Below are 17,509 nucleotides of genomic sequence, written 5' to 3'. Positions count from 1 at the left end.
ATAGATGTTCAAACTAAGATAATAAATAGGAGCCTTGGCAACATGATAATGTGTCTTACAAAATAATTTGGAAAAGTTTGGGATCAACTCATTGGGTAGGCTAAATAGGCATATAATGATATAGTCAATAGGTCAACTGGTAAAAGTCCATTTGAAATTATTTATGCATTGCATCCTAGAGGAGCGTTTGAACTAATGGAGTTCAAAGATGGTGAAAAAAGAAGTGGTTATGTTGAGGACTTTTCCCATTCTATGAATTCCATGAATCAATAAGGAAGACCATAACTAAAAATGTTGGAAAACTCAAGCATAAGATAGATGATAGTAAAAGAGATGTACAATTCAAGGTTGGGGATCTTGTGATGGTTCATCTACAAAAGTATGGTCATAGAAGGGAGTTCCCCATAAACTTTAGATGAGAAAATTTAGAACTTGCACAATACTACTCGAGTATGGAAACAATACATGCAATGTGGAGTTTCCCTACTCTAGATGTTGATCAGATACTTAAGGAAATTACTCAAGATGTAGAAGACTTGAATTTAAGTCCTCCACTAGCAAAAATAGTTGAGAAGATACTTGAATCAATATTTTACAAGAAAATTAGGACGACGACTTACTGGGAACATCTTTTCAAGTGACATAGAAAAGATGACGTTGAGGCTAATTAGATCAAGAAAGAAGACTTCAAGAATTTGGGCATAGACTCTAGCTTTCTCAATCCAAGGATGGATTGAACTCTTTGTGTTCAAGGGAGTATGGTGCATGAACATGTAGGCTAACTCCTAGTCCTAGTTCCACATTTTTGGTTTTGGCATGTACTAACCTTAGACAAGTTAGTAAGGTGTGTTTGGACCTTAGAAGGTCATGTGATTTTTCTCTTAGATGGATTCGACTAGGCTCAATTTGTTCTAAATGTTTTTGCTTACCTTGTGTTTGGGTTTATAGGAAGCAAGATTAGGTTATGGGTCTTATGCACTAGAATTCTAGAGGAAGTTTGGATTTGAGCTTATTATGTCTTCGATGATGTTTTTACATATTTTTGCATAGGTTGGAGGTCATATGTTGTTATTTGATGCAATATTAAGAAAGATGTGAATTTGCTACAAAAGTTCTCGATTAGGTCAAATTGGTCCAAATAATGTGAGTGGATGCTTTGAAGGATAAATCATGCTTAAACATAATAAAGAGACCATATTAGGACTATTTGGAAGTTTCCAAGTGTCCAATGTCAAAGTTTCTAGGAAATGCAAAATGTTGTCAGCAACTTTGCAAAGTTGCATGACAACATTGTGACAAGAAAGTTGCATATCATGAGGATGAAGTTGATAGTTAAAATAGCTATCTAAAACCTCTAATAAAACCATGAAGGAGATCCATTCCAAGGGTTAGATGTTGTAGAAAGTGAATTTTGAAATTGAAAGCCATGAAAGTGTTATTCTAGAACTGATAATTTTGTCTTTTTGGATTGCACAAATACATTAATGGATTGAAAGATTCTTCTTTGCATTGGATCCTTATAGTTCATGTTCTCACAATAAATTTTTTGATATATTGAAAGTGGATAGGAGTTCATTTGTTTATAGTTAGAAAATCTTTTGTAAATAGATAGTTTGTCATTATTGTTTTGACAATTTTCTAAAAAATAGATCCCCCATGAATCCTCACCGTAGGATCATCATTGCATTGAGGAATTTGGAAGTGATTCCTTCTACAATGTACATGGAAAAGGAGAAGTTTGGATAAACCTTTTTGCTATTTTTCAATTGATGCCCTAGGGAATGTTTTGAAGCATAGCTAGGTGATCACAATGCTAGCAAGTTGTTTTTGATAGATTGAATGCAATAGAAAGTTCAATATAAGAATTATATGAGGAGGAGGGATATATGAGGAAACTATGTGTGAAAGGAAAAGTTTGCAAGATAATATTTTCTATGAATTTCATTAGACCCTAGTAGGTGCTGACATGAAATGCATAAAACCCTTACTTTTAGGAATAAAAGTAGAAAAGTGGTGTATTGACAAGTTGAGATTCAAAGAACTAAAATTTTTTGAATTAATTTAAAAAGGGTATTCATATTGGTAATTAGTTTTCCACCTTTTTAAAGGAGATCTAGAGTTATATTCCAAAAACCAAATGTGGAGGCTTAATTCAACTAGGCTTAATTAGGATAGTTTTGCCAAATTTGAAAGAATCAATAGTAAAACCTATGGATTTGTGACCAAGAGGATAGGGAAAGTATAAAATCCCTCAAGTTTAATCCCTCACTCCAAGTTGAAGGTAGAATAACCATTCTTGGTGAAATTGTGTATTTGCAGAATAAGTTGGAATGTCTTCATAATGGATGCAAGTTGTAAAAGTATTCATGTAGCTAGATAGGGAAGTGTGCAGGATAAGATAGCTATCCTCTTGAGCTTAGGATGAAAAAGGTGAACCCTATTAGGCTAGAAGAGAACCCTAGGTGAGTCTTTTGTAAATGAAAGGGCTTGTAACAATCCAGTTTATATCACAACAATATTGATTTTTTCTATTTTACAGTCCTTGCATTAATCATGCATTATTTAATGCATTTCATATGCTTTATTTCAATAATAGTTAGCTAGCAGTTCACAAACTAGCAACATGTTAACTAGTGCTTCATTCTAAATATTCATCATCTATACAAAAAATATTTCTTGCATGGAAGGATTACCAATGATGATGAAAACTATGCTAGAACTATGAGTTCAACCATCACTTAAATCTCAACACTTGCCCTTGATGTGAAGACATGCAATATGATCTACATAAACTCAAACATGACTCATGCAACTCATAATGCAACTTCTCAACACTAGAATATTATAGACTAACATCATAATTCTAATACAAGTCAAATATCTCTTTATTAATTTCTCTCTTTCATGAGAGATCACAAGGCTCAGTCTTTCCCTCCTTTCTCTAATATAAAGAAGACTCCATGACACTTGCATGTGTCAATCAAAACAAGTAGTCATCCACTACTTCACTCAAACATGTCAACCTTGATCTATCACTATCTCTTTTGACATGCAAACATTAATTTTTGTACAACCTTTTCAAAATCTTTGTAACCTTTTGCAATCATCATTCATCAATCCATCCATAATCAACTTGCATACAAATTTTCATAGATTGTCCATCATAGCCTCCATTCCAACATGTCTTGTTGTTGTGACTCTTCAACCCACAAATTTGACAAGTGTGAAGATCCCAACATTTATCCTTAAAATGTCCTTCTCTATGATAGTTAGAACAATGCACTCTTTCAATTGATTTTTCTAAACTTTTCATACTTGCAACATTAGTTCCATCTCTCTTGCCGAATCCTAGGCCTTCATATTTTGGCCTCCAAATGGGTTGGATGGGCTCATTCCTTTCCCAAGCTTTCCTAATCTATTTCCTTTGAATCTCACTTTCTGTGTAATCTTCAAACATATACTATTTTTAAAACATCCATTGTTATCATCATAACAATTTACATCTATACTTGCAAAAGTATTCTTACCTTTATGTTTACCTAACTAAATAGGAGTACCTTTCTCTTTATAATATGTATTCAAACCACATAGATCACTTGTACCACATATCACATCATAAACTGATTAATGTGATTTCAAGATCTCAAATCTTTTTCTAAAATCTTTGACTTCTTACCCAAATCTTCATTCTCCTTCTTGATTTCATCAAATAGCATTAAATTTTCCTTCAATTCAACATTTTCCATTTTAAAACCTTTTGTAATTCTCTTTCTAGATTCTCAACTTGAAATAAATATTCATATCTCTCCTTTCCAAATATTTTAAAATTCTCCACTATTCCTAAATTGCACTTCTCCAATTTTCTCAATTGAGAATTCAAAATATATTTTTCACAAATCAAAATTTGATTCTCTTTTGAGTCTTTTTTCCTATCATACCCATTAAAGAAAAGTAAAAAATATTACAAAAATAAATTACCTCAAATTATGGCTTCAATATATCCTTTGAACTCATAGGAAACTTCTTCAGAAAATCATTTTCATTGTTCTAATTCAATGGCAACAAACTCTTTGCACAGTCTTTTGGCTATAGATCTAATACCAAATGTGAAACAAGGGAAAAAAAAAACAACGTAAACAAAGAACACAAAGAGAACACTACAAAATTACACAAACATGTTATTTTATTCCATTGGAATTACAAATCAATTACATAGTTTTAGGTTTTTCTAAACTAATTACAATAGGAAGTTTTTATAGAGGTTGTAGACTCTATAATTTATTGATTTTTTCTATTTTATTATTTTTGCATTATCTAATGCATTTTATATGCTTTTTTTCAATAACAGTTAAATTTGCAACATTTAACTAGCGTTGCATTCTAAATCTTTATTGTCTATAGTTAAAATATTCCTTTCATGGGGTGAAAACTATGCTAGAACTATCAATTTGAGCATCACTTATCTCAAAAAAATATGTCATAAATATTTAAAATACAATCAAATTACCCATATTGTGACCTTGGACCTCCTAATTGTACTTGTGCAATGGATGCTATTGCACAAATTTTGTATTCTCCATTTTGTATACACCAATTTAGAGAATGTTTTTTGAATTTTGTATGTGAACCCTAAACTTTATAAGGGATGAAAGCAATCATTTTCTGTTAAGGGTTTCTAGGATCTATATATATTGGTTAGGCAAGTGACTATAGATTAGATTTAGTTTTGTAAATTATGGAAATGTGAGTTAAGAATCTTATTGTACTTGCCGTAGGCAACATACTATTGCATTTTGTTTCTCTCAAATTCAATTAGTTTAAACCAATCACATACAAATATTTTTAAATAATTAAATTCTTTCTAAAGTTTAATTATTTAATTATAGATTTCATATACTATACAAATTATTTGACTGGCTCAATAGGTTTTGTGTTATGAGACCCCTTTTTTCGGAGTTTCTTCATATTACAAATTTTTTGACTAAATTCATGTAAATGGATAGTTACATGGCACTTTTCAATTATATATTAAATTATACTTAATCTTTTACATAAATTGTCAATAGATTATATTTGAATTTGTTGTAAAATTTTGTTAGATTTAATAAATTAAAATAATTTTATATAAAAATAGATATATTAATTTCATGTATAGTGGTAATTAATACTACAAGACGTTAATGCATTACAATTGATATAATTTCTAAATATAAATTGGATCATAAACAAATTTTTTTTAAAGATTTAACTATATGTATTCTATTTAATTTTTTGTAATTTCTAATTTCTTTCAAAGGAAAATTAATTATCACAATTATAAATATCATAAATATATTGATGGAATATGCTATATTCAATATTTTTTTATGGATATATTCTAACTCAAAACTATTTAAGTTGGGAGAATATATATAGAAATGCAAATTTTTTAAAACTATTCTATCTAACTACTTTTAAAATTTATTCATTATATTTTTATTATATTGAATAAAATTTAATAAAAATAGACTACATATTAATAATTATATTCAATAAAATCAATACAAATTACTATAAGACAAGTACATGCCACTACGTGGCACTTGTTTTACTTGCCATAGGCAATGTACTATTGCATTCACCTCTATTCAATTAAGCAATAGTTGTGCACACTAACGAGCCAATCATTAATTAGTATTTTTTCAATATTTGATTAATACTATAGTTTCCATAAATATTTATTAATTTAAAATGTTATATAATTGATTTATTTGAATTATGATTGGCTCAATCAATTTACTTTTATAAGACCCCTTTTTTGAGATGAGTATCTCCATATACATTATTTTTGGCAAGGTTTTAGGATTGATTAAATATTTTAAGGTAATTTTTCAATTAATATGCTATTAATAATTACTTTTTATTTTCATAAATATATTTAATGCAAGAATTAGTTTTGTGTTGGGGTTATACCATTAGGAGAAAATAAATATTCCTCTCAACCTTCCTTTTGTACTCATAAAAGTTGTCACTTTCTTCCTATTTGTAATAGGTGAATATGACATAAATGTCATGTGTGAATATGCCAAAAAATTACACTAATATTAAAAAATTAATCAAGATTAGTGTAATTTCATATTTTGCATATCTTATCTATATCATTAAACTAATATTTGTTGATCATATTAAACTAAGCTTAAATACTTATCTAATTATAATATTTATTCTTTATTACATATATTGTATATATTTTAGGAGAGTATTTTATTATTTTACATTACTAATAACCATTCTAATATTTATTAAATTTTACTAATTATTAACAACTAACATTGTTAAAATAATAAATTAACTTACTACAATAAAAAGAATAAATTTATAAAGCTACTACTAGTGTTTACATTTTTTTTAATGATGTTTTAGTTATTTTAAATCTTAGTCAATAGAATAAAAAAATATATAGAAGAGAAAATTCAAACAAATGATTTATACTATAGCTATTTTAGTTATATTCTAATTATTTTTTAAACTAAATTAAATTATTATTAATTTTTAAATCATAACGGCCACTATGTGGCACTTGTTTCTATTATTATTAATGTGTTTATTTCCTTGCTTATATATATATATAGGGCCTAATACCTTTGTTTAAAAAAGACATTAAGCCAAAGAACCAAAATTAGTACTATAAGAATATGCTAGGATATAAGTTTGTTATTATAGTGTATAGGATATTAATATTAGGTAGTTACCATAACTATGCTTGCATCCATCTCCACATAGTATAAATGTGTGTCCTCATTGTTGAGTATATCATCAAGAATGTCACCTCTCATTTGGTATCAGAGCATGCTATAACTTATGTATAATTAAGGGTGAGTGGACTTGCACTAATTTTGTTGAGCCTTTGAGTTGTGTGTAGGAGATTAGCATGTAAATTTTTCTTCATATTGACATTTATCAATTGATGGCAGTGGAATGATGGTGAATCAAAATAAATCATTTCTTTTCTTTGTAAAGTAATAGCTGATTATGTAATCCACTCTATGTATGTTGAAGTATTATTGCATTTGGACACTCTATTAACATAGGAGGAATGCTAAATTATTGGGATGGGAAGAATTTTAGAGAGGATATTATATTGATACAGTCCTACTTTTAAAAAAATTACAATAATGAGCAGTACAGTATGTGAAATCAATTGCCTTCAAGTCTAAAGAAAGACAGCAAAATATTTAAACAGTAGATATTTATACTTATACTATATATTAAATCAACTAAATAAACATAAACTTTCATTTAAAATTTTTAATAATTTATTGATTTAAAAATAAAAAGCTAAAAATAAGAGTCGTGATTGAAAGTAAAAAAAAATTAGGTCATTTATTCAAATGGAATGAACAAAGTTAAGTGATTTCCCACATGCTAAACGCCTTTATCAACATTGTCTTGTAATCTAATTTAACTTTAATGTTGGTATTTTGGGTGCCTCTTTATCTCTTAGTTGTAATTTACAATAAAAACAACTACGGAAGCGGCCAATTGAGCTTTGATATCCACAATGTCAGAAGCTCGTTTTATATTAACTTCAATTTATACGTTAACCATTCTAGGTGTCCATGACAGATGGATATGCTGCAGATATACAATTAAAAAAAATCAGCATATTCGTATGATCTTTTTCTTTGTTGCTCTTTCAACTATTTGGATCTTCGTTCACAATAATTTATCCATTTCTCGTCCCTATTTGCCCTATTTCTTATAAATCAATAGACTTATTCTTACAAAGATATTGTTTTGCAACTTTCTAGACATAACAATTCAATTGTTCTCTCATTTCTTATTATTTTCTCCTGGTTGAAGTCTCCAACTTAGAATTGTTTGTTTGTGTGCATTTGTTGCATTTACTTTCAATCAGAACTCTTTTTTTAGCTTTTCATTGTAGAATAAAGGCATTGCAGAGAAAAATATTAATAATTCACTAACTTCTCATTATGCCCAACAAGAGAAGCCTAACACCTATAACAGTAGTGAAACTCCTGTTAGATGAGCTTTACATAACATGTAAACACCTACACTACTACAATAAAAAGTGGGAATGTTTTCGCCATGAAAAAGCAAAGCAGGATGCCTCCTCCTCTATCATCTCTGCCCAGAATGTTGCTCCAAATATGGGACTCTCTTCTCAAACAAAGAAACCAGAAGTGGAAGATTTGAAGGCTACTACAACTAATAATATCTTTCTAGAGGTCATAATTTACAAAAAGGTATATCCAATAAACATAAAGATGTATCTGTAAGTGTATTTATTTATCTCTGTCTTTATATAGTCCATTAACGTTCAAGGGGATCCCGTTCCCATTGACCTTCATCAACCCTCTGGCTTAATTGTAACTTTTAGTTTAAATTATATGTGAAACTTTTCATCATCTGTTATGGATCAGATTATAAATTCAATTATAAGAATTAAAAGTGATTGTTACAAAGTAGAGATAAGAGGATCTTAGAATTTATATTTTCTAATTATTTGTTTGGTCTGATGATAGATTGACGATCAAAAAATTTACACAATCTAAATCAGAAATATAAAATTAATATTATAAAACCAGATAATTTTTTATCTATATGTATGGGTTTTTCATTTGTTCTTGTTTTTCTAAATTTCCCAATGTAATCATATGATTTTTCTACATAGGTAGCAGCTGAATTGGTGGCAACTTTTATCCTAGTATTTGCTAGTTGTTGAGGAATCATGGTGGAAACAAGGGATAAAGTGTTATATCAAGTTGGGGTTGCTGCTGCTTTTGGACTGGTTATAGTAGCACTAGTCTACAGTGTGGGACATATCTCTTATTCTCACATAAATCCTGCATTTAGTCTTGCCTTCTCATCTGTGAGAAAACTATCTCTTCAGGAGGTAAACTAATCTAGTACATAGAAAATACAAATTGGGTTTGATCTATGAAAAAAAAAATTATAATATAAGCTTTTGGATTCTAAAGGACATCGTACTATATTTCTTTCATGATGCTAACAATGCTAACATTGATGGTTTTTGATGTCTTTGAAATTATCAGCTACCCATTTATATTATATCTCAGACTGTTGGTGCCACAACAGCTGCAGCTGCACAGGATATAACTATTACAAAAGTCTCCATTGATGTTGCTGTCAATGCTCCTCCCGGACATCCAATGGCATCACTGGTTGTGGAATTCATTATCACATTCATACTCACCATTGTTATATCTTCAACAGTAACAGATTCTAAAGCAGTATGTGATTCAATTTACTACAATTCTATAGATCTATATTACATTTGATTGTATATCATTTAGTAACATATTTTGACTATGACAAAAACATAGGTGGAAAAGAAAAATGGAGATGAATGTATGTTTATGGTACATTACTAGTAATTGTTAGACATCAAAGGAATTTTTGAAACCAAAACCAACTATATTTTACCCTTAAATTGTATAGTAATACAGTTAAATTTTTGTTATTCATCATTTAATGTACAGAATCGAGAGGCTATATATTATAGCTCACTAGGTGAAGTTTTTCCACAAGAGTATCTAATTAGTAGCTAATGAGTGATGCTTTATCCTGCAGCCAGGTGAAATGGTAGGGATTGTTGTGGATGGTGTGGCTATTTGTAATGCTTTATTTGCAGGTATCTGTTGAACTAATAAACAAGTGTTTCCATTTATGTTTTTGGGTGGATTGCATTTCTTTTTTGAAAATTTAGTTGCTACTAAATGAAGAATGTTTTCAATTATACAGACTACTCTCGAGATGTTCGATGAACCCAGCAAGATCATTGGGGCCTGCACTGATAACATTCAATTTTGGAGGGCTGTGTGTATATATTCTTGGACCTGTTTTGGGTGCCCTTTGTGGAGCCTTGTTTATAAGGGTATTTCCATACCAGAGCAAGAATAGATAGTGGTTTCTTTAGTTATTTTACAATGCAGGGTGGTATGATAATTTAGATTATGTATTTTTTTATTTTATTAAATAAGTATACTGTATAAAAGAAGATTATAAATCACTTAGACTTCAGTTTTCTATAGTATATGTGGGAAAGGGGTCTTAGTTCATAAAACACTCTTACCTATTATTCATTTCTAGGAAACTATGTGGTGTCCTTTTATCATATGTTCTCCAAAATACTTTACTAAAGTGAGATTTTGTAATTTAACTCTTATTTTCTTTTTTATTTTTCTACTGTGAAAAATAGGAAATTTTATTTACAAACATTTGGATATTTATTAATAGTACACATAGTAGGAACCATTTGATAAGTGGTAGCTTCATATTAATTCACTTGTATTATATTATCCAATTTTTTAATTCTGTGCACATAGCTGAGCATCATAGACAAGTGACAACCTTATAACACTTCGTGTGGCTACTATGGTTTTCCACATTTTGCATGCCAACCATATGAATGGAACCTTGTACTTATAATATAGAATTGAACTCTCACCTACACTTTTGGAAATAACTTGATTGTTTGCTGATATTCCCATTGCTTAGACATCACTTCTTCACAAACCAAGCTTCACTTGTGTGGCATTTCATGTACAAGATTCTAGCAAATTTGATGGAAGAATTTCTATGGATTGTTTCATCATTTTGAATTGATGAAAATAAGTATATGATAGAGTACATGATAGAATATATATGCGTAAAGTAGTTCTTGAAGACAAACTGCTCCAAGAGGTATTGTTCCTTTTGCAAGTTATTTGAGAGTCACAAAATGAATTCAACCTTTCTAGATATTTCTTTGACATTTGTTTTCAATTTCATGGAGAATGAAGGTTGTGCATGCCTAGATGCAAGATAAGATGCTACTAGTGGACATTAGAAAGAGTGTCTTATTCAAAGCTAAACAAACATTATATAGTTAAAGGAATAAACATATATTCAAGTGGTAGCACATAAAAATTATACATTAGCATATAGCCATTAAAATGGAGCTTATAAAAATTATTGAAGAGGAACCTAGGGTGAATCAATCTCGAGATATTTCAAATATACCTACATTCATTGACAGGTTGCAATTTCTTGTAGAAACTTGCATCTAATTGAGGTACTTTGTTTAATCTTCCATTTGTGGTTGACCTCTTATATGTTAGATTTTAATAAAACTAACACCCCATGACTAGTACTATAGAAGACACAACTTTGTTTCCTCTATTGGTCAGAAAGTTAGAAGATGCTTGTCTTTTATCGATGACCACACACAATAAAAAAGATAGAAAAATGAATTTCAAAGGCCTATGTAAATAATGAATATTGTTGAAGCATAGGTTTATTGGAGTTCTCAATCAGTATGGCTCTATTATAAAAATAATTTATTTAATTGCAGGTAACTTCAATTCAATAGTGCGTAAGTCAATGTTTTCTTTGAAGATTTCATAACTAAGCACTAACTAAATTTTTTCTTTTTCTCTACTTATTCTTTGCATGCATTTTTATTATAACCTAAATTCAAGTTGTCTTATCAACATTGACTCAACATCAAAGGTCTCCTTGACTAATATAATGACATCAATTCACATCATACATTTTTCCATTCTCTAAAACATTGAGCTCTATAGACAATGTCGAGCATTAAAAATACCCGTGAGTTGGTAGTATTCATAGAAATTTGCATTCCTCCACAACAACCTCTCTATATATTGTCAGTCAGTGTAGGAATTTTGGCAACAAATATTTGACTCAGTACTGCTTTAGAATTGGAATTTTCAAATAGGGCAATTTTTGTTAAGGATTTTATGCATGGATTCTTTATTAAGAACATCCATCTTCTAAGAATTAATCTTCTACATTCTTATGCCTTACCGACCATGTGCTCATAAAATTCTACCTCCTTAGTTCTGTGGTTTCCTCTTTTTAAAAATAAATTATTTCTTCTGTTTCTTCCTCTCAAGTGCTAAAATATTTACACTCATGTATTGTATATTTCAGTGAGTTAGCTTCAAAAAAAAGTTGTCTAAGAATAATTTAGGGTTTTGAATAAAATTGTATTATTAATAAAATAATCTTATAAACATTATTCTTTTGCAATTTGAACTTGGTAAGAAAAAATAACTACATGTTGTTGGAGATGAACAATGTTTTTCTACATGTGTTGGAGTATCTAGATTCATTATTTGTAAATTTTAATGAAATTTTCTCTATTCTCAATATGCCCAAGTCCAACCTATCAATTCAGGATACCAACACAAGAAACTTCTTGGTCACTAAAATTACAATCAATATATGTATTTTGGCATTGTCTGCAATAATTTTGGTTAGGGTGCTACTATGACATATACCTAATTGTTGGACAAGGAGAATTCATAAACGATCTAGAATATAGATATGTTTGACATTTGTACTTATTGAATAATCAGATCTATTATTATTTTTAATTAATAGGCTTTGAGTGACCCTTAGGTTTACATGCACTCAAAGCTTTAAAGAAAACACACCAATTCCATCTAAGGCTGAATGTAGAGCATCCATTGGATTTCTAATTATATTTTCATAAGATAGAACTCTAAATAAATAGACTAATATCATTTCATAGTGAGAAGCTTAATGCTGCAAAGAAGAAGTACACCTCTTATGACCTAGAGTTATATGCATTAGTCCAATCCTTGAGAAAATGGAGGCATTACCATTTTCCAAAGGAATTTGTGTTATATCTTGACAAAAAAGCTTTACATTTCCTTAATTCACAAGAAAAACTAAGTCACAAGCACATGAAATGGATTGAATACATACAAAACTATACTTTTACTGTAAAAAAAACAATGGGTAGAATAATAAAGTAGCAGTCGCCTTAATTAGAAGGTTGCTAACAATACACAAAATTTAGTTAAGGAGCATTGGGATAGATAGCTTGAGGGATCTATATGTTAAAGATGAAGACTTTTCTACACCCTACCAGGTATGTCTGGAATTTCAAAATCACTTTCTTAATGAATATACTGATTATAATTTACAAAATGGTTTACTATTCAAAGGAGGGAATCTTTGTGTTCCAAGAGGCTCTATGAGAGAGAAATTGATAAAAGCAAAATACAATGTGTCATTGAGTGGTCATTTTACAATTTATATGACACTAGATTTTTCTCATAGATTCTATTATTGACCAATAATGAGAAGAGATATAAAGACATGTGTGATTCATGCATCATTTGTGAAAAGAAAAAGGTAAATTCATCAAATACAAGGTTATACCAACCACTTCTTATAACAAATAGATCTTGGAATGGCTAAGCATGGAATGTGTAGTTTGGTTGGCTAAGAGCAAACATAGACTTGATAGTGTATGTGTGATAGTTGAAAGGTTTAGCAAAATGACTCACTTTGTGCCATGAAAAAATCTCATGATGTGTGTCACATAGCCAATATTCTCTTCAAGGAGCTAGTGAGGATCCATTATTTTCCAACCAACATTGTTTTAAATAGAGATTCAAAATTCATGAGTCATTTCTCAAAAATTCTTTGGAAAAAACTAGGCACCGACCTTTCTTTATAGTATTCTTATCACCCACAAATAGATGGGAAAATTGAAGTGGTTAATAGAAGCCTTGGAAACTTGCTTTAGTTTTTTATGAAGGAATATTGTCAAACATGAGATCATATTCTTCCTAAAGCTAAATATGCATATAATGATACTCAAAATAGATCTATTTGCAAGAGTCCTTTTGAAATAGTTTATGGAATATGTGCAAGGGGCATAATGGAGCTTAGAGACTTGGGAAAGACTACAGATAAGAGTGGTTTTGTTGAAGAGTTTTCCATGTCTATGAAGGAGATTCATGATGTAGTAAATAAACCTTGACTGATAACACCCATAAAATGATGTAAAGAGTTGATGAGTAGAAAAGTGACTTACAATTAACGGAATGAGATATGGTTATGGTAAATCTCAATATATAAAGACCACAATAGGGAGAACCTCATAAGATATAGATGTTGATCCTATTATGATATTGAAAAGGTAGTGACAAAACACTTAAGTCATTACTTAATAGAACTTAGTGCATGTCAAGCAAGTAGTACATGCCGAGTATAATTTGTCAATAATACATGTTAAACAATATACATAGTTAGTGGCCAACGCCAATATGTGCCAAGAAGATAGTTAGTGCGGAGTCACTCAAGTGCCAAGCAAGTCAATACATGTCGAGTGATTTAGATTTCAAGTAAAATTATGTATGTCGATTCATGTAGGAGCCTAGTTACAACATTAAGGATATAGTGGATGTCAAGCATCAAAGCTTTGAAGTGTCGAGTAAATAGTTTTTGTTATAGTTGTTTGTAATGACACAAATTCATATGTAAACTATTTTTGGGCCAACTTAAGTATTGTTATAACAATTTAGAAGATAAGGATGTATACATATTTGTGAATCCCTATTCAGCGCATGAAACCAATTAGAAAAAGGGATGAATTAAGTAGGAAAATGGATGAATCACAATCATTGGTTCCTACCTAACCCTAGTCTACCAATTTTTTTATAAGGAGATAAAAACTTAAAAATTTTGAGAGCCTGGCATGTGTATGTGAGAGGAGAAGGAGGAATGCTAAGAGAAAAGAAAGAGCATTCATGGTGACTATGGAGGTTATGGCAAATATATGAATTGTAGAATTAGTTAGAGAGAAACAAGTAAAGCAGTTAGAGGATAGAGAAGACATGTCAAATTAGAAGGATCAAGTATACATAAGGAAAGAGAGGATTTGATATCTAGCAGATTAGTGCTAACTGAAGGATCAATACTAAAACATTCTAACAGGTGAATCAATGAAAATCTCTTAACATAGTAGTCTTAACAAGCTTTTACAATTCCTTTAATACGGTGCTTACTTTGTTGTGAGTTAAAGTCCTCTAAATAGGTGCACTTTTAGCATGGTGTTGAAATCCTTTAATAGAGTAAGATTTAATAGTCTTTGTAAGCCTTTAATAGGGCATAGTTTTCATAGGGTCGTAGCCTTTTAAAAAATATCGATAGAGAGACATTAGACATAGATAAGTACATATATACAAATAGATATGAAGTTAGAAAGATAATGATAAATGTCCATCTAAATGGGCGATATATATTGGGATAGAAAGCTATGGAAAAAAAATGAAAGATATAAATAGATTGGGAAATATGGTGGGATAAAAATATAGATGTAGAGTTTTAGAGGTATATGAAAGGGAGTGGTGGAAAGTGATAGATGGATAGAGAAGGAGATTTTTCTAGGTATGGAGGGGAGAGAGGAAGATATGGGTAGATATTAAACCATGTGTGTGTGGGGGAGAGAGGAAGATATGGATAGAGATCAAACTGTGTGTGTGTGTGTGTGTGTGTGTGTGTGTGTGTGTGTGTGTGTGTGTGTGTGTGTGTGAGAGAGAGAGAGAGAGAGAGAGAGAGAGAGATTAGTAAAAAAAAAGGAGATCCAAAGAGGATGAGAGGGAGAGCCTAACAAAGGGATAAATACTTAAATTACCTTTCATAAATCTATGGCATACTCATTTATATTTATAACCAAGAAATGACTACCATATGTGGTTGAAATAACTTATGATTAAAGCTAAGGGTATCACATATGAAAAAAATGATGTTTGTGGCCATATAAGGAACTATATTACTTATATATTTATGTTATGTTGCCTCTTAGTACAATGAGATAATTTTAATTTGGGAGAAAATGGTACACTCTTTTTTTATTATCTTAAATTTGAATTGACATTAAAAATACTTTAGATTTTTTTTTGGATGAAGCTTGCTGCTAATGTAGTGTGCAAGTGGAAGAGAAAAAGTGAATGGAAGGATAAGAGGAATTGGAAGACACTTGATACAAGATAAGAAAAAAAAGGGAGGACTCAAGCATCTAGATACATGGATGGTACCCCTTGATATTTATTTCTCTTTCTTTGTTATTTTCAAGGAACTTTTACTATTTTCTCATAGATGCCGGTAGGATAATGAAAAGAAGGATGAAATGGGTTAGGAAATGGAGGTCAAGGACTTATGACAAAGTTTGGGTAAATGGGGTGGAGTGGTTAAGAGGAAGACATGGTTGATGGATGCTAGGTTGGAAGAGTTGTGAATGAGTAGATGATGGAGGTGGAAAGATCATTATTGGCACATACCTTGAAGGGTGATGGACAAGAAGACATTTTGGGGCATATGTAGGAAAAAGTTTGAAGTTTGGGATATAGGGACCCAAAATGGATGAAGGAGATGATGGATTTTGTGGCATAAGGACCCAAAATAGAGTTGGTTAATGGAAGTTTTGAGGATTTTTGGAAGAAGGAAGCCTTTGGATTAGCAAAATTGGATTCCATTTTGAAAATTTCCTTCAGATTTGTTGCTTCATTAAGTAGCTTTGGAATCCACATAATTTTTCCAATTTTTTGTTTTAGCCTTTATGGCCTTTGGATTTTTTCTTTCTTTTGGATCACATTTTTCTTTTCTTGAACGTGATCTTTTAGAGGTGACATGTTGATCCTTGGATTTCTATATATATTTGGTATAACAACATCTTGAGAAGTTATTTCTTCAATGAGACACTTATTATTTTCACTACAAGATACAATTTCATGTATACGGGGTTCATGAGTGGATTGGATAGGTGTGACAAGATCTCATGGAGGATTAGGATCACAAGGGGGATTATGAGAGATGAGGCGATCATGAGATGGATTGAGATCATGAAATGAAAATAAAAGAGTACTTTGATCTTGACTTATAAGAGGATCATGTAGTGGGATGGAAGGAATAATTGGATCATATAATGGAATAGAATCATATAATGGAATAAAATCATATAATGGAGTGGCGGGAATGGAACCATGAGATGGAGTGATTTGATCTTGACATGGATGAGTATTAGTGGATGGAGTGGAAGGAACATCTTCATGAAGTGGAGGATATGTGGATGCTAGCTCTTAAGATGGGATGGAATCATAAATGGGTGCAGGAGAGGGAATGTCTTGATCTTGATTAGAAAGGGGATCATGAGATGGATTAAGAGGGATAAATTTATTTTGAGGGATAAGGGATTTATGGGATGATGAATTGCTTGGATCAAAAGGAGAGGAGGTGACGAAGGGTGCTTCCCTTAAAACCATAAACTCACAATAGAAATAAAGAAATAAAAACAAATGTGAGAATAAAATATGGACTTTCTATTTCCACCACAAATGTAGAATTAAAGAATTCACAAGTGCAATATGCTAACCCACATGGGTGCCTTCATTACAATAATCTACAAGACAAGATGCAAACTATCACCTAGAGTTGTCCTAGACAATGTTTGGGCGTTTCTTAAATAGGTAATTTGTTCTAGATGCTCAAACTTAATACCTAAGGTTGACAAACCCTAAAAATACATATAGAGTTACCCAAATACATTTTTGACATTTATTTTAGGCATTTTAGGTAGCCCAATTTTGAAAGGCCATAACTCTCGAATCGTTGCTCCAATTGGCTATTATACCACTTTTCAAAAATGCCAGTTCCTGATCTATAT

At 30.7% G+C, this 17,509-nt stretch overlaps 1 pseudogene; it reads left to right on the top strand.

The window, feature by feature from the left end:
* The first annotated feature begins 7,973 nt into the window (after positions 1-7,973).
* The window catches only part of LOC149528681 (aquaporin NIP1-2-like), a 74,862-nt pseudogene continuing 65,326 nt past the window's right edge, over positions 7,974-17,509 (top strand).

The sequence above is a fragment of the Cupressus sempervirens genome, chromosome 11 (assembly GCF_028749045.1).
Source record: "Cupressus sempervirens isolate cs-2001-9-10 chromosome 11, ASM2874904v1, whole genome shotgun sequence".
Lineage (NCBI taxonomy): Eukaryota > Viridiplantae > Streptophyta > Pinopsida > Cupressales > Cupressaceae > Cupressus > Cupressus sempervirens.
The sequence above is the reverse complement of the archived record's forward strand: the minus strand, read 5'-3'. Positions and strand labels throughout refer to the sequence as shown.